Source organism: Miscanthus floridulus, chromosome 15, assembly GCF_019320115.1.
Source record: "Miscanthus floridulus cultivar M001 chromosome 15, ASM1932011v1, whole genome shotgun sequence".
In the NCBI taxonomy this organism is placed as follows: domain Eukaryota; kingdom Viridiplantae; phylum Streptophyta; class Magnoliopsida; order Poales; family Poaceae; genus Miscanthus; species Miscanthus floridulus.
In genome coordinates this window covers 22,253,486-22,274,743 of record NC_089594.1, presented here as the reverse complement: position 1 = coordinate 22,274,743, position 21,258 = coordinate 22,253,486, and the positions used below count along the sequence as shown (strand labels likewise).

Here is a 21,258-nt window from a genome sequence, read left to right as displayed (position 1 = left end):
TGACATCAGCTCAGTCAATGAGACGGGAGGCTAGTAAAACCTCTCGTGATAAGGTAGATGAAAGTAATAAAGTAAAACGATAAGGTAGATGAAAGTAACAAAGTAAAACACAGGCATAGTGAAAGTAAAACATGGAGGTATTTAGTAATGGGAAGTATTTTTTTTTAATTTATAAAAATAATTACATTGTAGAGCTCTAACGTGAACATATATCCGTCTATCTAGTAAACCAGTTAGGACCCCGCGTGTTGCCACGAGACAGTTATTTTATCCAGAATTAAATATAAAAAAAAGCATATATGTATATATAGAATCACGTAACGTATTGATGAGCAGTATCAGTGTAGGCCACCAATTGATCATATACTCAGATTTGACAGAATTTACGTGGTCACCAGAACTTTGATGTTTAGTAACACAAAAGGATTAGAGATCTTTCCATCGTTGCTGCGTTGATGTCAAAGACACGGACGCTCATGCAATGTCTTTATAAAAGAAGGTTGGAATGATACCACGGGGTCAGGTCGCTATTTTGGGGGTCTTCACCATCTCCTCCCCGCCTCCTCCGCTGGCTACTCTGTTCATGATCGCACCCAAACCACCCCTACTACACCTTGTACAGCCTTTGTTCGCCCTCTTCATCGTCAGCCCACCGGAGACGACATGGGTAGCTCAAACTCCGTCGAGATCAAGGTTGAGCATGTCGATGCGGTTGACAACGACGAGGTCATCGCGGAGGCCCTTCAGGAAGAGTTGTCCCATGTCGCCCTCGCCGAAGCATCCGGGGCAACCAGCGCCTCTGACGACCAACAACATTCCGCTGTTCTCACGCAGCAATGGCTTCGCCCACGCGCCGTCCTAGGTTGAACAACATGGTTCCTGTTCCTGTTCCTGTAAGTACTATCAGTCACTTCGCTTTTTCAACATGCAAGTTACATCTACCACTATCTGCATTCTCAAGGCTTACCGTGAGGGTTTTGATAATCTTTTCCTTTTGCTGTCACCGCATGTTCCTAAAATAAATGGAGAGATTCCTTCTGTTGATGAAGCCATTTCAGATCATCAAAGACTTCTTGACAGGTAGGTAAACCGAAGTTTAGAGTATATGTGTCAGACAGTCATAACAGAGCCGATGTGCCATAGTAGCATATGAAACATTTAAAAGATGTTACCAACACAAATTGATGCTGCCAGTGGATAGAATAATTTCTTAATAACTCATAAATAACCTATGCCGTGTCAGTATTGTAATATTTTTGTCATTTGACTGAAATGTAATTTCTTTCTTTTCAACAGGTTGGTTCTGTATGGTTTGGTTGATCTCAAGGTTAAAGGAGATGGTGATTGCCAGGTTTGTGTAAAGGATCCACCATTTTCCCGCTTTTCCGTGATGCCATCTCACAGTATCTATTTGTATTGTGTGGTCTATTAAATAGTTTCGAGCGCTATCAGATCAATTTTACCAAACTCCTGAACATCACAGACTTGTTCGGCAACAAGTGGTGAAGCAGGTTAGTATTTCTGAAAAGACTAGTTAATTTCAACCATATATGAACTTCTGTATGCAAATGCATTTCATTGGTAAATATCTACTACCATGCTTCATCCCAGTATTTTCTCCCCTTCTTGCACATTCTTGTCGTTCTTTGTTTTTGGATTTCTATGTATTCCCTCTAAATCCCTTCAAATTGCTGGCACATGGCAGCTTGAATCGCATCCTGAGATTTATGCAGGATATGTCCCTATGGATTACAGGGACTATCTCGGAAAAATGTCAAAGTGAGTATTTCTTCTGCTCTCTATTTATAATCAAATGTTAAGTTATAATAATCTAAATGTACGTCCTCATTTTGTTTTGCTTAAACAATCAAATCAGGAGCGGAGAGTGGGGTGACCATGTTACATTGCAGGCTGCTGCAGACACGGTAAACTTTTTGTTCTTGACCTTTTTGTTGTTGTGTTAATGTACAGTCTGACATTATATATTTGGTAAAGGTACCAAGTAAATCCTCCACTTTCACAAGTGCCACTGCCATTAGTGGCTAATGAATCTGGCTTCAGTGGTTAACATACCTTGTTATATTTGGAAGAGGCAGGAGCTCCGCCTAATCAATTATGATAGGGTAAAAAACGATACAAAGTACACAAGTGCACACAAAATTACAAAAAGAAAAAATCGTCACTGAAAGCGAAGCTCGCAAATAAGTGGTCAGCATATACATCTTTTATTTTCAATGCAGGCACAATCAGCAAATAAGATTAAAGTTAAACTAGTGATGATGTTACAGTTGCTGTTTCTGCAATTGGTTGATCTTTCTGTCCAACAATCCTGTTGTTTCAACTATATTTTCTACAATTTGGTTTCTTCTGCTAGCATGCTGTCTCTGTTATGGGTTTGCAAGCTGATTGGTCGGCGTTGTCAGAATTGCATTGCATGGCTGGTGCCCTAGTATGAGAACTAGGAGTATATTAGAATTTCTTTCATTGGACAAATTTTTTTCAGTCTGCCTGTCTTTTATTTTTCTTGGACTGGGATCATAGTATACTACTGGGATCCTAGTATACTATTGGTCTTTTTATTGTATTTGTGTATATATGATATGAAACTCAAGTGCATGCACTGGCTTTTGCAGTACGGTGTAAAGATCTTCATTCTGACATCATTCAGAGATACATGTTACATTGAGATTCTTCCTGTTGTTGAGAAATCCAGAAGAGGTAATGCTTGTTTTCTAATATGATTGTTATTGAGTTTTTATATACTAGATGTCTAGATTCAACAAATATTTTATCGACTTCATGTGAAACTTAGGTGCTTGCCCTCACATCAAAATTTGAGTTTTGTTTGCCTAAGCAAAGTTATTTTTTTTTTCTTGGGCATATTTATCCATGGTTGCTTTTGTTGATGAGCAGAAGTGAGCATGTTTTGGCTATCTAAACTCTGGAGTTTTTTCGTGCAGTTATATGCTTGAGTTTTTGGGCTGAGGTGCACTACACCTCCATATATCCGGAAGGAGGTATTAGATGTCAGCATTTAGTATGTTGACCATGTTTGTTGACTGTTTGATTTCATCATTATTATCTGTTGCTGCAGAGTTGCTGGTTTTGGAGAACAAAAAGAAAAGCTGGTGGCCCTTCTAGCTAGCATTCCCAGGACCAGGAAGAATATTAGAGCAGCTAGGGATCCTGAGCAGCTAACATACAGGGGCCTTTCTGTTGGGCTATGTGACTGACCTATGACGACGCGGAGGCCATGGGTGGTTGCGGCTTGTGCCTGGATGGCACTGCATTGCAATTGCCATTGCCATTGCCATTGCCATAGGGGAGACATATACAGTACTGTGCGTAGTAGATGATTCTCACTACCCCATTTGTACATATAGGGAGGGAGGGAGGGAGTCATTCAGAGGGTCAAACTCGTTGGAGTTTTGATAACTTCTACATTTGTGGATTCCCCACCCTTGTTTCTGTTGTTTTTCAATAAATAAATAAATAAACAAACAAAATACGAATGTTTTTTTTTTTTTTTTTTTTTTTTTTTGCATATGAGATGTGTTGCCGGTTCCTGTTTCTTCATATTGAAGCAAATTCTACGGTCTGTATGTACTTCCAGATCAAATTGAGTGCAGATGGCGGCTCTCATGGCCTCAAAGTGTCTGAATTTACATCAGACCGGATAAGCATAATATGTCTGCCGCGTACCGAGGGAAGACGATGCCATTCAGAGAAAAAAGACACTTTATTTCCTTCTCTATTGAATTAATACCTATGGCTATATGTATAAGAAGCAGCAGTAAATGTACAATACAGAATCCTGTACCGTGAAATATAACAACAATTACTCAAGTTTATATGATGAGCCGTTGCCCAAGAGCAGCATCTGCAGAAACAATACAGGGAACTGCCAAGATTCCAGGAACAAGATGAAGTGTAGTGTAAGAACAAGTAAACTCCATGCTACGGAGTATCTTATATCAGAAAGTATTTCCCCCATTTGTAGTTAGGCATCCCCATTACATATATACAATTATGGAGTAAGGTAGGGTCTCACTTTGTCGGAAGCCCTCTCTCAAGTCAAGTGTGCTGGAATTCAACATCCACAGCCCACAACCCAACCCCCAACTGTATCTCCTCTATAGACCACCCTAGAGTAGTGGAACCAACATGAATCAGTGAATACTTGGTCAGTCTTGCTAGCATAATATGGTGACACTACCTACAGGTTATGAATGTACAAGAACAAGATACCTGCCTACGCCTACCTAACTGTATGGTATCAGTCTCAAAACCAAAACACAAAAGGATTTCCCTCGTATTTATGCTGTCGTTAGGCCTATATCATCCCATCTTGCCGACACATGCAATCAGGCATTGGGAACGTGTACACCGAATCATTTGGTTTCCTGAATGCAATGCTCCTCATGTCGCTGTGATGCAGTATTTCCTGCATGTTCTGCTTGAAATGATCCCATCTGAAATCGCAAAATGATTTTTTTTTAAAAAAAACCATTTAAATAATACACTTCTAAGCAAATTATGCGAGCCATAAATTCGAAGGCCAAATAAAGTACATTACAATTTGTTGACTGGACTATATATTCAGAGAAGTATGTAAAAGCTACAAAAGGCATCTGGTGTAAAAAATTCAGGCATCAGTTCAGATGGGTGGGTGGAAAAATATATTCCTTAAAGCAGTTGGTTATTAGGTAAGGAACAACAGCCCAAGTGGACCATTGGTCAAAACATATTGTTTTAAGCAGTTGCTTTAGCAAAGAATTATCATCTGAATGGAATCAAAGATGAAAATTGTTCTGTGTGATTTGACTGTAACTAGCAACAAGTGACAGACTGATTGATTACAAAAGATAAGACCAGCTTCCGCTTGTCTGGTTTTATTGTCTTCGCATTCCCCCCAAACAGGTAGCGCCTGTGCCCCATCAGAAAGTGAGGGAAGTTCCCCCTTGAGTTGTCACAAACACTTCGCTCTGAACACAGACAGTGTAATCTAACGCTGCTAGCTGAGACGAGTGCCCCTATAGCGAATTGGTCGGTGAGTTGGAAATAACATAATCCATCAAATGAAACATCAGTTTTTAATCTACCTTCAGTCCTCACCAAAATAGATACTTTTGAACATCAAATGGTTCCAAATTTTTATGTAGTAAATGTAACACCATCATGCATGCATATGAGTGCTGGTGCAAGAAATACCTTAAACTGAGCAAGTTCTTCAGGCGAAGCAAGAGAATCCTTCGTTGTTAAAGAGGGAATTTCTGGCGAAGAGGATCCATATATTTTTCAGAGTTGTATATTTACCCAAAGCAACATATAGGGAGGTTGTATTGGCGAATCCCATGCCCCGCAGCATCATGGCAACCTGCATAAATTCATTTAGTGAGCACATATCATCTCCAGTAAACCCCTTTTACATATTGAAATATTTTTCAAAAGCCAACTTCCAACCAACCTGACTTGTTAAGTGAATACCAAAAAAAGAGGGGGTGGGGTGGGGTTTGAAGCAATAAGGTGGTGTTTGATTTCAGCGACTAAAATTTAGGAGGTGTGTCGGGAGGACGTTGTATGGGGTGTTCGGATACTAATAAAAAAACAAATTACATAATCCGTCAGTACTCCACGAGACGAATTTTTTAAACCTAATTAATCCGTCATTAGCACATGTTCACTGTAGCAAAACATTGTCAAATCATGACCCAATTAGGCTTAAAAGATTCGTCTCGTAAATTAGTCACAAACTATGTAATTAGTTTTGTAATTAATCTATATTTAATACTACATGCATATGTCTAAACATTCGATGAGACAGCGACTAAAATTTAGGAGCTCCACCCAAACACCACCTAACTTTGAAAACTGACTGCATGATTCAGTGCATACGAAGCAACTGTCTGTCCAACATAAAAAATGCTGGACTCCCATGAGCTGAGCAGTAGCCTAAGAGGCCTAGACCCAAAATGTGTTTAGACAAAGACAAAAAGGAAATAGGAACAGCGCCTCCAAGATTCGCCGGAGCCGCCGCCTCGCCGCGAAGGAGAACCCCTTCTACGAGGACGCCGTCACCAAGGCCTCCCGCGTCCAGGCGGCCAAGCTCGACATCTCCAAGGCCTCCTCCGACATGGTAGCCGCCCTGGAGGCCTCCGGCGTCCTGGAACGCCCCCCCTCCGGCACGCGTTCCCTCTGCGCGCCTCCGTCGCCTGGCGCGCGTCTGCGGCATTGACCTCGCCGCGAGCGCGCCCCTCGGTGCCCCCTCCGTCGCGTGATGCCGCCCACTCGTCTCCGGCTGCGGCCCCCTGCGTCCGGGCGCCTCCTCTGCAGCCGTCTGTTGCCTTTAGGGCACTTGTTTTATTTTCCTGTAGTTGTGTCTGAGCTCCGGGGTGGCTCCTGTGCCATGTTCACCCCCTTACCCATTGTTCCCTCTGTGTCCGGGCTTCATGGTGGCCCTTGTGCTGTACACCATCCCTTGTTCGTGCCGTCGATCGAGTCCTGTTTGTGTTATTTGGTGCCTCGCTCTTCTTATGCATAAATCGATCTCGCTCCTCTCGAGGACGTCCTGATGGAGATCATCAGCGCTTCTCCGTCCATCGTCGGGCTCCAAGAAACTAAACTTTCCTCCCTCACCCCTTCCAAAACTCGCTCCTTCCTTCCATCCCGGCTCTCGGCTTTCCTCGCCAAGGATGCCGTCGGTGCCGCGGGCGGCGTCCTCCTGGCCTGGGACCCCTCTCTGTTCGCCCTCTCTGGGTCTTCTCGTAGCGATTACTCTGTTTCTGCTGACCTCTCCCTCAAGGATGATGGCTTCGCTTTCACCTGCACCTGCGTCTACGCCCCCGCTGTCCGGGCGGATAAACCTGCCTTCCTCCGTGATCTTGGCCCTCCTTGCCCCCCCCCCCTGGCTCGTGTTTGGGGACTTCAACCTCACTCGGTTCCCCGATGAGAAGAACAATGACGCCTTCCACGCTGACGAGGCCGGTTGGTTCAACGACACCATTCACGCTCTCGCCCTTATTGAAATCCCTCTCCTTGGCCGTCAGTTCACCTGGTCCAGCCGGCGTGAATGCCCCACCCTCGTCCGCTTAGATCGAGTCTTCGTTAACGACTCCTGGGATCGGGCGTTCCCCAACACCTCCCTCACCGTACGGACTCGCGTCGCCTCCGATCACGTCCCGCTTCTGGCCGATATAAAAAGCCACTGTTTTCGTTTCGAACGTTTTTGGCTTACACAGCGCGGGTTCAGGGCAATGGTGACCGCGTCCTGGTCCGGCTCCCCCACTGCCTCCGTGCCCCCCTCCCTTTGCGGGCGCATCAAAGCCTGCCGCCGCAGCTGTCGCGCTTGGTCTAAGCGTACCCGCTCCCCTGAGACCAACGCGAAACAGACACCCGCCTCCTGATCGATGCTCTTGACCTGCTTGAGGAGTGCCGCCCTCTCCACTCTTCTGAGTCCCTCCTCAGAGATTGTGCGTCCGCCGCCCTACACACCGTCAACCATGAAAAGCTCACCTATTGGCGGCAACGATTTTCCGTCAAACTCGCCTTCGAGTGGGACGAAAACTCTCGATTCTTCCATGCCTCGGCCTCCGGGCGCAAGCGGCGCAACGCCATTCCCGAACTGCTGGACGATTCCGGTCACCTCCACACGAATCATGCCGCAAAGAGCACGTTACTCCTTAATTTTTACTCTAACCTCCTCGGTCAGACCCACACGCCTACTTGGGGCTTCACCCTCACCGACCTTTATCCCTCTTTCACTGTCAATGATGCTGCTCTTTGCGCCCCCTTCACGCTAGATGAGCTCTCTGCTGCCCTCTTCGCCATGAACGTCAATTCAAGTCCAGGCCCTGACGGCTTTGGACCCGCGTTCTACCGGTCCCTGTGGCATGAGACTAGGCACGATCTCCTCTCCTTCTCCCACGCCTTTCAGCGTTGGGATGTCGATCTTGACGGCTTAAACCGAGCACTCTTGGTCCTCCTGCCAAAAAAGGATGGTGCCAACACCCCGGACGCCTTCCGGCCGATCTCTCTCCAAAACTGTCCCATGAAGCTTGTCACCAAGATGCTGTCTAATCGCATCCGACCACTCATCCCCAGCCTCATTGATGCCGACCAGACCGGTTTCGTCCATGGCCGGAATATAGCAGAAAATTTTGGGACAGCTTAGATTGCATCCTGCGCGCGCGCGGTTTCGATGCCACCTGGTGCTCCTGGATTTCTAGCACCCTGTGCACTGGTAAAACCTCGATCCTCCTTAACGGCGTCCCGGGCCGGTGGTTCTCTTGCCGCCGCGGCCTTCGTCAGGGTGACCCAATCTCCCCCTACCTTTTCATTATTGTTGCTGATGTGCTCCAAAGACTCCTCCAGTGCGCCTCCAGGGACGGCCGCCTTCGCCACCCCTTGGCTCCCGACCTCCCTTGCCCTGTACTCCAGTACGCGGACGACACGCTCATCATGAGCAGGGGTGACCGCGACGCCGTGATGCACCTCAAGCAGATCCTTGATAGTTTCTCTCTTGCCACGGGCCTCCACGTCAATTTTCACAAATCCACTTTTGTTCCCATGAACATCGACGACGCTTCTATCTCTGAAATGGCAAGCATCCTGGGCTGCACCGTCTCCTCTTTCCCGCAAACCTACCTCGGCCTTCCCCTTTCGCCTCATAAGCTCCGTGTGTCCGATTTTTAGCCCCTCATTGCCTCCTTTGACCGCTACTTGGCCGGCTGGAAGGCCAAACCGCTCAGCTCCGGTGGCCGCGTCATTCTCCTCAACTCTGTCTTGGGTCGTAGGACTCGTAGCCTCGCCATTCACTATATGCTCGCTCTCCTCTTACCCAAAACGGTCAAGGAATCCATTGACGCCCGCCGCTGTGCCTTCCTGTGGACCGACGAAAACAAATGCCATGGCTCGCAGTGCCTTATCGCTTGGGATCGTGTTTGCCTCTCTAAAGAGGCCGGCAGTCTTGGCGTTCACAACACCGAAGATCAGAACCACTGCCTCCTTATGAAGCTCGTTTGCAAGCTCCTGGGGCCTGAAACCCTCCCTTGGAAGACGTGGTTCCTACGCCACTCCGCCCCGGACCTCGGTGACGACCCCACCTTCTTCCTGGGATCGATCGTCCGAGATCGAGGAGCTCCCCCGGCTTCGCCAGATTACCACGGTTGTGGTCGGTGATGGCACCTCGACCTCCTTCTGGCTCGACACCTGGCTCGGCACTTCCAATCTCGCCTCCGCGTTCCCGGCCATCTTCTCTCACTGCCGGCGGCCCCTCGCTTCCGTAGCATCCACACTTGCTGCCGGCCTGGCGTCCCTCCTCCACGTTCGTCTCACCAGCCGTGCCGCTGCTGAACTGAGCACTCTCCTTAACCTACTTGCTGGCATCCGCCTCAGTGACACCTCTGATGATCGGCGATTGGTCCTCCCCCATTCTCCTCCCTTCACGTGCCGTGGTGCCTACCTCGCTCTCCATGCTCACGACCCCACCCTGCACTACCCCTCCCTCATCTGGAAGTGTGGTCTCCTGGGTAAAATCAAGTTTTTCGGCTGGCTGCTCCACTTCGACAGGGCCAACGCCCGCGCGAACCTGTTCTGGAAAAACATCAAACCGGCGGAGGAGTCTCTTTGTCCCGCCGGCTGCAATACTTTGGAAACCAGATGTTATGGTGGGCCAGACCTACCAGAGAAAGAGGAAGGCAAGTGGCTGAGCGAGATCGCGAGCATGCAGGCAGCGTCCGCGCGCGACGCGAGATTGAGCGCGATCACCGCGCCTGGCTTGAGGTTGTTAGATCAGGAGAGTAAAACTAGGAGTTTGTTTTCATCTTGTAACAAAAGGGAGCCTATAAGGCTTAGACAATTGCTTAATAAAGATTTAGCCTGGGATTGAGACACCTCGTCTCCCTGGCGTCCAGCACACCGTTCATGGTAAGTCTTGGGCGCTGCGTTCGTCGACTCGCCAACGACGGCGACTCCAGTTCGTCAGCGCCCGGTTCGTTCGTGCTCTGCCACTTCCTATCCCTATCACCTCCGTCCCCTTCCCAGCCGAGTAGGCCGTAACAACCTGGTATCAGAGACCATGGCGTCCTCGGCTCCGGTCATTCACACCACCGCTCCACCCTCCGCCGGCGTGGTTTCCACTACCACCGCCCACCCTCCACCGTCGTGTCCTCCTCCCACATCGTCACCACCTTGTCATTACCCACCCCTCAACTTCAGTCCGTTGAACCCACGGCCGAAGCGTTCGGCCACCTCGCCGCGGCCATCTATGCCATGCAGAGGCAGATTGGGGACTTGTCCATGCGCATGTCCTCCGTCGAGAGCCGGCCACCCGTTCCGCCGATGTCATACCCCTATGGCCTTCCGGGTTACGACGGTATACCGGCACTGCCACCCCCGGCGCCGGTCAGCTTCGAGCTTTTCTCCGTTCCGCCGTTCCAGACCCTGGTACCAGCCTTCTCCACCCCACCCACCACGTCCTTGCCTCCACCATCCACGAGGGTGCCAATCACCCAGATTCAATTTCCACACTCGTCCTCGCCAGTGCCATCGATGTCATCCATCCTCGGGGGCTTATGCCCAGCATCGTCCCAATCCATGCCATCCGCACCCGTGTGCTACTCCTCTACACACCCCCACATACCTCATGAATCCGGCCACCCCACTGTCCCACGCTACCAAAAACTCTCATTCCCCACCTACGATGGTAAAGATGATCCACTGAGCTAGCTCAACAAATGTGAACAATTCTTCCGAGGCCAACAAACACGACATACCGACCGGGTATGGCTGGCATCCTACCACTTAACCGGGGTGGCGCAGCAATGGTACCTCGTCCTCGAAGGCGACTGCGGACGACCGACATGGGAGGAGTTTCGGCGGCTCTGTCACCAGCGCTTTGGGCCGCCGTTGAGCACCAACCATTTGTCCGATCTGGTGCGCCTGCCGTTCACGTCGACGGTTGACGCGTACATGGAGGCTTTTCAGGCCTGTGCGGCTCACGCCGGCCGCCTCGCCCCGCTACAGAAGGCGCAGCTCTTCACCGGCGATCTACCAGATCACATCCTGCGTCGATGTCGAACTCCACGAACCGTAGGACCTCCAACGCGCGATGCTCCTGGCCCGTGCCTACGAGCGCCGGAACACACCTCATCAGGTGGCCTTGCCGGCGTCGTCACTCCGTCCTCCTAGGCGGGCGCCCGGGGTACCTGCCGCTGTGCCAGCCCCGACCGCGACGCCGAGCGCCCCAGGAGGCTCCACCGCACCAGCAGCGCGCCCGTTCAAGCGCCTGTCCCCGGACGACATGGCCCTTCGTCGCAAGCAAGGGCTGTGTTATAACTGCGACGAACCGTACGTCCGAGGGCACAAGTGCACGCGTCTCTTCTTCCTGGAGGCGTCGGACTACATTGTGGAGGCGCCAGACGACGACGACGCAGCCTAGGAGGTCCAGGCAACGGAGCCGCCAAAGTTCGACTCGGAGGCGCCCATGATCTCCCTCTCGGCGATCACTGGCATCCGCACCGAGGAGACGATGCAGCTCCGCGTTCACATTGGCCAGCACACATTCATGACCCTCCTCGACTCCGGATCCACGCATAACTTCATCAGCGCGGGGGCAGCGCGGCGCGTCGGCCTCAGCTTTAGCGACAGTGCCGGCGCACACGTTGTCGTCGCCAACGGCGACCGCATTGCGTGTCACGGCCTTGCGCACGACGTGGGCGTGCGGATTGGGGCGGAGGACTTCAAGGTCGACTGCTACTCCATTCCGCTCGATTGCTACGATATGGTGCTCGGCATCGCGTGGCTTCGGACTCTCGGCCCGATCCTATGGGACTTCGATGCTCTGCGGATGGCGTTCACATGCCACGGGCGCCGGGTCCTCTGGAAGGGCCTCGGAGCGCCACGCTCCTCTGTCCAGTGCGCGGGACGCATTCACGCGGGCCACCTCTACACCGCCAAGGGGACCGAGGGGGCACTGCTCGAACGCCTCCTCGACGCCTACGACGACGTCTTCGCGGCACCGACGGGCCTACCGCCGGGCCGGCCGTGCGATCACAGGATCCACCTCAAGCCGGCCACCGACCCAGTCGCCGTCTGGCCATATAGGTATCCCCAACTCTAGAAGGACGAACTGGAGAGGCAGTGTGAAGAGATGCTCCAACGGGGGATCATCCGGATCAGCACGTCCCCATTTTCGGCGCCCATCATCCTTGTCAAGAAAGCCGACGCGTCATGGCGATTGTGCGTCGATTACAGGGCGCTGAACGCGGTGACTGTGAAGGACAAGTTCCCCATTTCTGTCGTCGAGGAACTGCTCGATGAGCTGCACGGCGCCAAATTTTTCACCAAACTTGACCTCCGATCGGGCTACCATCAGGTGCGCGTCCACCCCGACGACATGGCAAAAACGGCGTTCTAGACGCACCATGGCCACTTCGAATTCCTCGTCATGCCGTTCGGCCTCTCGAACGCGCCATCGACGTTCCAGGCGCTCATGAACTTCGTCCTCAAGCCATTCCTCCACCGTTGCATACTTGTATTCTTTGATGACATCCTCGTCTATAGCACAACGTGGACAGAACACCTGCAGCAGCTCCGCACCGTCCTCGACGTCCTTCGTGAGCACCGCCTCCACATCAAGCGCTCCAAGTGCTCTTTCGCCGAGCCATCGGTGCACTACCTCGATCACGTCATCACGGGGGCCGGTGTCGCCATGGACACCTCCAAGGTGGCCGCGGTCCAGGACTGGCCGCAGCCAAGATCAACCCGGGGGCTGCGCGGTTTCCTGGGCCTCGTCGGCTATTACCGGCGATTCATCCGCAACTATGGCGCCATCGCCGCGCCACTAACACAGCTGCTACGGAAGAACAGCTTCCAGTGGACCGAGGCCGCGTCCACGGCCTTCGGCGAGCTGAAGGCGGCGCTATCGGCAGCGCCCGTCCTCCACTTGCCAGACTTCACCCGCAACTTTGTCGTCGACTGTGATGCCTCCGGCTCCGGCTTCGGCGTGGTGCTGCACCAAGACGACGGGCCGACCGCCTTCTTCAGCCGGCCGTTCACCGCACGCCACCTCAAGTCCACGGCATACGAACGCGAACTCATAGGCTTGGTGCAGGCGGTCCGGCATTGGAGGCCCTACCTCTAGGGGTGCTGCTTTCGTCGTCCATACCGACCACTACGCTCTCAAGTTCCTCCTCGACCAACTGCCTATCAACGATCCCACAAAATCACTGGGTTAGCAAACTTTTCGGATATGATTTCCAGGTGGAGTATCGTCAAGGTCGCCTCAACGTCGTTGCCGACGCCTTATCGCGGCGTGATGGCGAGGCGCCACTACTGGTCGCGCTTCCAGACTCAGCGCCATCCCTGGCAGCGCTGTCCATCCCCGCGTTCTAGCTCTTCGCGGACCTGTGGGCCGAGCTGGAGGACTCCGATGCCCTGCGCACACGCCTGGGACGCCATCACGGCGGGCGCCCATGGGGACGCATGGTGGGTACACGACGACCTCATCCTTCACGACAGCCACGTGTTCAGTGCCCGCCACGGCAAAGGTGCTCGACGACGTGCTCCGGCTGGCTCACACCGGGGCGCATGAGGGGATCCAGAAGACGCTCCAGCGCCTCCGCGCGGAGTTCTACGTGGAGCACTGACCACCGCGTCAGTCCGTGGCTTTGTCATGTCATGCGCGACATGCCAGCACAACAAAACGGAGGCGCTCCACCCTGCTGGCCTTCTTCAACCTCTACCGGTGCCAGTCCCGCGTTTGGGCAGACATCTCCATCGACTTCATCGAAGCTCTGCCCAAGGTGCATGGAAAAAGCGTCATCCTCACTGTTGTGGACAGGTTTTCGAAGTACGCACACTTCATCGCATTGGGGCACCCGTACACTACTGCATCGGTAGCCCGCTGCCTTCTTCCACTGACATCGTTCGGCTACACGGCTTCCCCGACTCCATTGTTAGCGACCGCTGACCCAGCCTTCACCGGTCGCGTCTGGCGTGACCTTTTTCACCAGGCGGGAGTACAGCTGCGCTTCAGCACGGCATTCCACCCCCAGACGGACGGCCAATCTGAGGCGGTGAACAAGGCCATCGCAATGTATTTGCGGTGCCTCACCGGCGACCGGCCACGCGATTGGCTCGACTGGCTTCCATGGGCCGAATTTTGCTATAACACGGCCTTCCACTCCGCGCTACGCACTTCACCAGTTCACCGTCGTCTACGGCCTGTCCTCCCCCTGGACCTGCTGCCGTACACGCCAGGGAGGGCGCACACGGCCTGCGGTGGACACTGATGCTGGCCAACCACGACTGAGTTTCTCACAGGAGGTCCGCGCCCAGCCTACTCCAAGCACAAGAACATGCTCGGCGTTCCTATGATGCCAAGCATCGCGCGGCTCACGCTCTCAGTAGGCGACTGGGTGTGGCTTCGTCTTCTACACCCTCCCACGAAGACCTTGGTCCCTGGAGGTCGCGGCAAGCTCGGGCCTAAGTTCGCCGGCCCGTACCAAGTCATCGAACAGGTGAACGCGGTGGCCTACCGGTTGAAGCTTCCCGAGGGCACCCGCATACATGACGTCTTCCACGTTGGGGTGCTCAAGCCGTTCCACGGCACACCGCCGTCCGATGCCCCGGCCCTTCCTCCCCTTCGCCATGGACGGCCGCTCATGCACCCAGGAACAGCGTGCTACGATCTAGTCTCCGCCGCGGGGAGTGGTACATTCTTGTGCAGTGGGCCGACATGCCGGCGTCCGAAGCAACCTGGGTGCAAGCTGAGGAGTTCCGCACGATGCATCCAGACTTCTAGCTCGAGGACGAGCTGTTTCTCGAGGGAGGGAGAGATGTTATGGTGGGCCTAGACCTACCAGAGAAAGAGGAAGGCAAGTGGCTGAGCGAGATCACGAGCATGCAGGCAGCGTCCGCTGCGCGACGCGAGATTGAGCGTGATCACCGCGCCTGGCTTGAGGTTGTTAGATCAGGAGAGTAAAACTAGGAGTTTGTTTTCATCTTGTAACAAAAGGGAGCCTATAAGGCTTAGACAATTGCTTAATAAAGATTTAGCCTGGGATTGAGACACCTCGTCTCCCAGGCGTCCAGCACACCGTTCACGGTAAGTCTTGGGCGCTACGTTCATCTACTCGCCAACAACAGCGACTCTAGTTCGTCAGCGCCCGGTTCGTTCGTGCTCTGCCACTTCCTATCCCTATCACCTCCGCCCCCGTGCCCGTGCCTGGGCTGCCAATTCGGCCCATGGGCCTAGCACGGGCACGACATGGTAAAGTGGCCTGGCCCGCTAACGGCCCGCTATCCAGGGAACTCAGCCGTCCGATCCCCCCCTGATGGATTATGGCCGTTGGATCGAGGGCAACGGCGCCACCGCGTATATAAGCTGGCCGGCCTCCCCCGCTCCCCACCCACACAAACCCTAAATCATTTCATCCTCTCGCTGGCCAACGCTCTCCCTCCTCTGTCCTCTCCTCTCTGGATCTCGCCCTCTCCGACGACGGTGGTGAAGGGCAACGGCCCCTCCCAAGGGTGACGGCGACTCGCCAGTCGTCCCCGCAGGACCTCGCCTCCTCTTCTCGTCCTTCGGCAGCCGCTAGCTCTGGAGCTCCGACGATACAGGTAACATCCCCTTCTGCTCTTCTTCTTCTTCTTTCTCTCACTGTCACTGACTCACTCCCTCTTCTGCAGATCCGCGGATCCGCTGCTGCTAGGAGCTCCTGGCTCTGCCGTCTTCGTCGCCGGCGATGTCTAGGTAAGACACCCTAACCCTAGCTCCGAAGCCTAACCCTAACCCTAGCTCCGATCTGCTCCATTCTTGATTTCTTTTCTTGAATCTTGAGTTCTTGACTGATGTTCATGTTCTTCCTTTCTTCTTCTTTTGGTAGACGTTTGAGGCTAGGGCAAGTGAGGATGCCGTCCTAGGCCTCCCTCTGTCTCTGAGGACACTGGTGGAGGCTAGTGCCACTACCATGGCTGATGAGATGGAGAGGGTCCATGACCTCCCTGGTGATGACGACGACGATGACATGGGCGACGAAGAGGTAGAAGAGCTCTTCGGACCGTGGAGTTGTACCTGGTGGAGCTGGCGCAGAGGACCCCATCGACCTTGATGGTGACGAAGGTGGTTCTTGGTCTTCAAAATGGGTCCCAAAGGTAAGAAGATCAGGTATGGCGCTGTCTGCATCCATTGCAAAAAACAGTACTCTGGTAGATCTACTGGTGGCACTGGCCACCTCCGTCGTCACAGGGATAAATGTGCTAAGAGGCGAGAGAAAACTAGGGGGTTTAGTCAGTCTCAGATTTCTTTTAATCCTAATGGTTCTATGCGTAATTGGGATTACTGTCCTATGCAGTGCTCGTACTGAAACTGTGTAGATTGCTTGCTAGGGTAGATGTTCCTATCAGGCTTTGGTGAATCTGCTGCATTTGAGGAATACATTAATAATGCTCATAATCCTAAGTTTCAGGCTGTCTCTACACAAACCACAACTAGAGACTTAGCCAAAATGTTTTCTGATAGAAAGAGTAAGCTTGTTGAGGTACTTGCTTCTGATTCTGTTAATTGTGTGTGCCTTACCTCTAATATTTGGTCTGGCAAAGCCAAAGAGGATTATCTTAGTGTTGTTGCTCATTACATAAACCCTGATTGGCAACTAGAGAAGAGGGTTCTTGGTCTTGTGCTTATTGATTGTTCCCATAATGGACAGAACATTGCTGATAGAGTTGCATCTGTTCTTGGTGAATATGGTGTGCTTGAAAAAGTGTTTGCTGTTACTTTGGATAATGCTTCATCTAATGTTTCTGCCATGCGTATGCTAAGACCTATTTTATCTAAATATCTTGATCTTGAGGTTCCTATAGAGGATCCAAGACATCCTATGGTAGACAAATATAATAAGTATTGGAGGGACAAATATAATAAGTATTGGAGGGACATACCTTTGCTCTATTCTTTTGCATTCATCTTGGACCCTAGAGCTAAAATGAAGGATTTTTCAAAAGTGCTAAGGAAGTTGATGAACCTTACCAGTACAGACTACATTGCTTACCTAGGTTGGCACTAGAGCTAGGCTTATTGATGTTTACAATAAGTATGAGGAGAAATATGGAGCTGTTAGGTTGAGGAGGACTGTCCCTCAAAACCTAACTGATAAGAAAAGGTCTGCTTGGGATGAAATATATGATGATGATTCTAGTTTTTCTGGTGGGGGTACTTCACTGCTGCATTCTACTCTTAATCTGTCTAGAGATACATCTGCTACTGCTTTGCTGTATGCTGCTACTTCTACAGCTTCTAATGCTTCTGAACTTGTCTCATACTTAGACTGTGATACTGTTAGCCAGTTGGATGATTCATTTGACATCTTGAGATGGGGGCATGAGCACAAACTGACATATCCAGTGCTGTCCATCATGGCAAAGGATGTTTTAACTGTTCCTATCTCTACCATATCTTCAGAATCTACCTTTAGTATGACTGGCAGGATCATTGAGGAGCGGCGGAGGAGGCTAAAGCCGGAGACGGTGGAGTGGCTCACCTGCATCAAGGACTGGGAGTTGGTGGAGGCAAGGCTGCAGCACAATGTGGAGGACAAGGAGCTTGAAGAAGCATTTGAAGACCTCTATCTTGATTAGTGCTCCCGCCGCCAAGGTAAATCATACCCCTAAGTCCCTAACTTCCTCTTCTTCTTTTGCTAACTGATTAGTAATCCTAATGCTAACTCTGTTCTTCTTTTGCAGCTGGCCAGCTGGGAGCTTGAAGCTTGAAGCTTTGAAGCATTAGTCTTCATCTTTATTACTTTAGTCTTTACATTTAGATGGAACTTGGGTTTGTAATATGAGAACTTGGACAATGATGTAAGAACATTGAACATTTGAACTTTGGAGCTAGGCTGTACTGTTTTCTTGACTAGGGTTTCTCACAAGGGTGAGTTTTACCTAGCAGGTTTTTAGTGAGGCAGCCATTGCACATGCTCCCATATTCCTATTTTCTTAACTCTTGTGTGTTTGCTCTGTTTTTGTTTCTCCAGTTCTTTTTCCGGTAATTTTGATTCCAAATTGTGCTTGTTACTTCAATCTTGAACTGATGAAGTGCTTTGGTTAAAATGTGTTTAGTGTCTGGGCTGGCATGGGCACTGGCGTGCCACCGTGCCTGCTGGCACTGGCACGGCACAGTTTACACTTGATAGTGCCAGTGCCTGGGCTGCCACTTCGGCACGGTGGCACTATCAGGCACGGCACAGGCGGGCCGCCAGTGCCGCATAGTGCCGTGCCTCGCCGTGCCGTGCCTGGCTGTTCCCTTCTGTTTGCCTCAGGGTTTATCACTCGACCATGCCGACGAAACTTCCCTCTCCAGCTCCTTTCACTGAGCATTGTCCATTTCAGTTTTCTCCCTCCAACCACCATCATATGTACAACATGAAAAGGCTACCATACCCTGAAAGCATACACGGTATTAGTAAGATGGGAAAAATGTCATAATTGTGAACACATAAGAGACTTGAAACCTCTTCGAAGCGAAGATGCACTGAGACATACTTCCCACCAGTCAACAAACTCTTTTTTGAGATTCGACCAACTAAGTCATCTGAGAGAATTATTATTGGTTCAGCAAATCTTAATGCATCGTAGTTTACCAAACACCTCAAGGCCTGGATGTTCAATGGAACTGACTGGGCTAATCTGTTAGAGAATGGGGCTATGCGCACAACCCTGCAAAGAACAGAAAAATTAAATGAAACTCATGCTTTGGTTTTGCCCCAGTTAAATCAAGCTCTCTTTATTTTTTCCAGGTTGGGCAGGGGAAGAGGAAGAGGAAGAGAGAGAGAGGGGGAGGGGGGGGGGGGGGGGTACCCTAAATCCAGCAGTTCACATAGTGGTTTGGAGATGAGTAGGCTTTAGTTCTCATATTTGGTATGCTGCTGATATTATGATTGAAGCGCAGCAAAACATCTTCAGGAAGTTTCTCACAACTCTTACATGTTCTTTGAGTGTCTCGATGAAATGATCTTCGTCAAATATATCACCAAATTTTCTGAAAGAAATACATCAGGTCAGATAAAACATCTATACCCTCATGAAACTGTTTAATAAAGAAGTGCAGAAGCAATACCAGTGATCATTCTAAAATCAGAATGTTAAATTTTCCAATTTAATGTTTAAAACTTAGACAAATTGCTTCAGACAAAATGATAGGAATCACAAATTACAAGGGTGTTTAATCATTGCAAGGAAACGAAGTAATAATCAGACAAATAATCACCTAGGATCACACCAGACGCTATTCAGATGAAATGTTGGGATCACAAGAGTAGCATTAAGCAAGCTGGCCACAGCAACAGCATCACAGATCTGCATTAGAACACCTGAGTTAATAATTACTCAACATAGTGAAGCTTCCAAGAATTTCAGAAATATAATAGATTAGCATCACAGCTAGTGGACAGGGACCATAGCAGCATTCAAAAGTTAGGATGAGAAGAAATATATTTACAAAAAACATATAATAGCACATATGGATAGTCAAGACATGGCCGTGGCTTTGGGACAGCTCCCCATTCGTAACTTCAACGTCCACATCAAACCATGGTGTACGCTCCCCTACGGCGACCGCAGCGACCTCCGTTACCATGTCCGCTTCTGCTTGGAAGGCATCCCAACCCACGCCTGGAACAAAAGCATCGCCAAGAAGGCGGTGGTTTACAGGAGCTAAGAACATTCCTTGCCCCAATCATGGCAGATGGCTTATACTTGGGGATTTCAACCTCATATACCAAGCGGAAGATAAGAATAACACAAACCTCAACAGACGCTTGGTGGAGTCCTTCAAAGCAACTATAGACAGCCTCCTACTAAAAGAGATCAGTCTGAATGGGCGTCGCTTTACTTGGAGCAACGAGCAAGACAATCCAACACTCATCAGGATTGACAGACTCCTATGCACAGCTGACTGGGAGTTACTCTTTCCATCATGCTTCCTACATATATTACCGTCTGTTGACACTAAAAAATGTCCATTTTGTGAAGTTGTCAAAATAGGAAACGGACCTCACCGATGCGTTCCTCTCGTCGAGATGATCAAAAAATATATATGGAATGTTCAAATCAAAGTCCAGATGCAAAAGTTATGCTTCAAATAAAAAGCCTCAAGTACCGGAACTTCCGGTCTGCTGAGACCGGGACTTCCGGTAGTTGTTGAAGGTTTGGCGAAAAAATGAACTACCGGTACTTCCGGTCCTTAACCGGAACTTCCGGTAGTTGTTGAAGGTTTGATGCGGTTTTGCGCAAAAATGAACTACCGGTACTACCGGTCTTCGACCGGTACTTCCGGTAGAGACCGGTACTTCCGGTGAAGTCTGACGGGAACTTCCGATAGTACTACCGGTAGGGTCTGTTCCGAATCTAACTTTTAGATCTTGAACCGGTTTATTTCTAAATCGGTTTTTGGCAAGCTTTTGACGTGGAAAACTTGGAGATTAAGCTTTGGAGATGTTTCATACTGGGATAAGATCACCCCCCTCTATAAATATGAGAGGATCATGGCCGATTGATCCCATCCTATCAATCGTCAAAATTACAACACAACTCTATTCTCTTGCCCTAATTCTCTTCTACCTCCGCCCTGCTGTCCGGCACTTCTCTCCACGGGATTTGTTGGCATCCTAGGCGGCCTTGCTGGTCCTAGGAGATCCTCCACGTGCTTCCTCCTGACGGATCCTTCCGGAGGTGGTTCGGGAGCCTTTTCAGCCTAGAACGAGCTCCACATCGGCCCTATCGGTCTCTAGATCAGTTTGGCCAGTTACGCTTTGTTCTCGCTGCGTTGCAGGTTGTAGGATCAACCTCTTTGGGCGTCTAAAGCCCTCTGGTGTGTTGGCTCAGACCGCATTTGACATCAAGATACTTTTTGGTGACTCCGCTGGGGAAATCAAGGCGACAGCTTCGGTTTCAATCTACTAACGACATGGGGGGGGGGGGGGGGGCAGCGATGGTTCAGCAGGAAACGATGGTGACAAGACCAACGTGAACCCTAAGAACGTCGTCTCTCTCGAGTTCGTAGATGATTTATTGGCCGAGTTGAAGGATCAATTGCAAGCCAGGCTCGATGCATTCACCAAGGCTTTTCTCGAGAGCTGCAAGAAGGATCGCCGGGACAAGGTTTTCCAAGTCAAGGAGCCTACCTTTGAAGAAATCAACGCTGATTTGAAAAGAACAAAGGGGTAAGCTCTAGTAGTAAACCTATTTTTGATAAAATTCCTG

At 50.6% G+C, this 21,258-nt stretch overlaps 1 long non-coding RNA gene and 2 pseudogenes across 2 annotated transcripts; 2 read left to right on the top strand and 1 right to left on the bottom strand.

Annotated features, from left to right (window-relative positions):
- Window positions 1-65: 65 nt before the first annotated feature.
- LOC136506461 (OVARIAN TUMOR DOMAIN-containing deubiquitinating enzyme 9-like) lies at window positions 66-3,432 on the top strand (annotated as a pseudogene).
- Window positions 3,433-3,984: 552 nt separating this feature from the next.
- Window positions 3,985-19,633, bottom strand: LOC136507205 (O-fucosyltransferase 9-like; annotated as a pseudogene).
- LOC136508878 (uncharacterized) lies at window positions 9,895-17,953 on the top strand. Of its 2 annotated transcripts, none has more exons than XR_010772137.1 (3): window positions 9,895-9,988; window positions 17,475-17,653; window positions 17,743-17,953. It is a non-coding gene; the product is annotated as an uncharacterized lncRNA (long non-coding RNA). The 2 variants fall into 2 exon arrangements; XR_010772136.1 differs by lacking the exon at window positions 9,895-9,988 and adding an exon at window positions 15,892-16,155.
- Window positions 19,634-21,258: the final 1,625 nt, after the last annotated feature.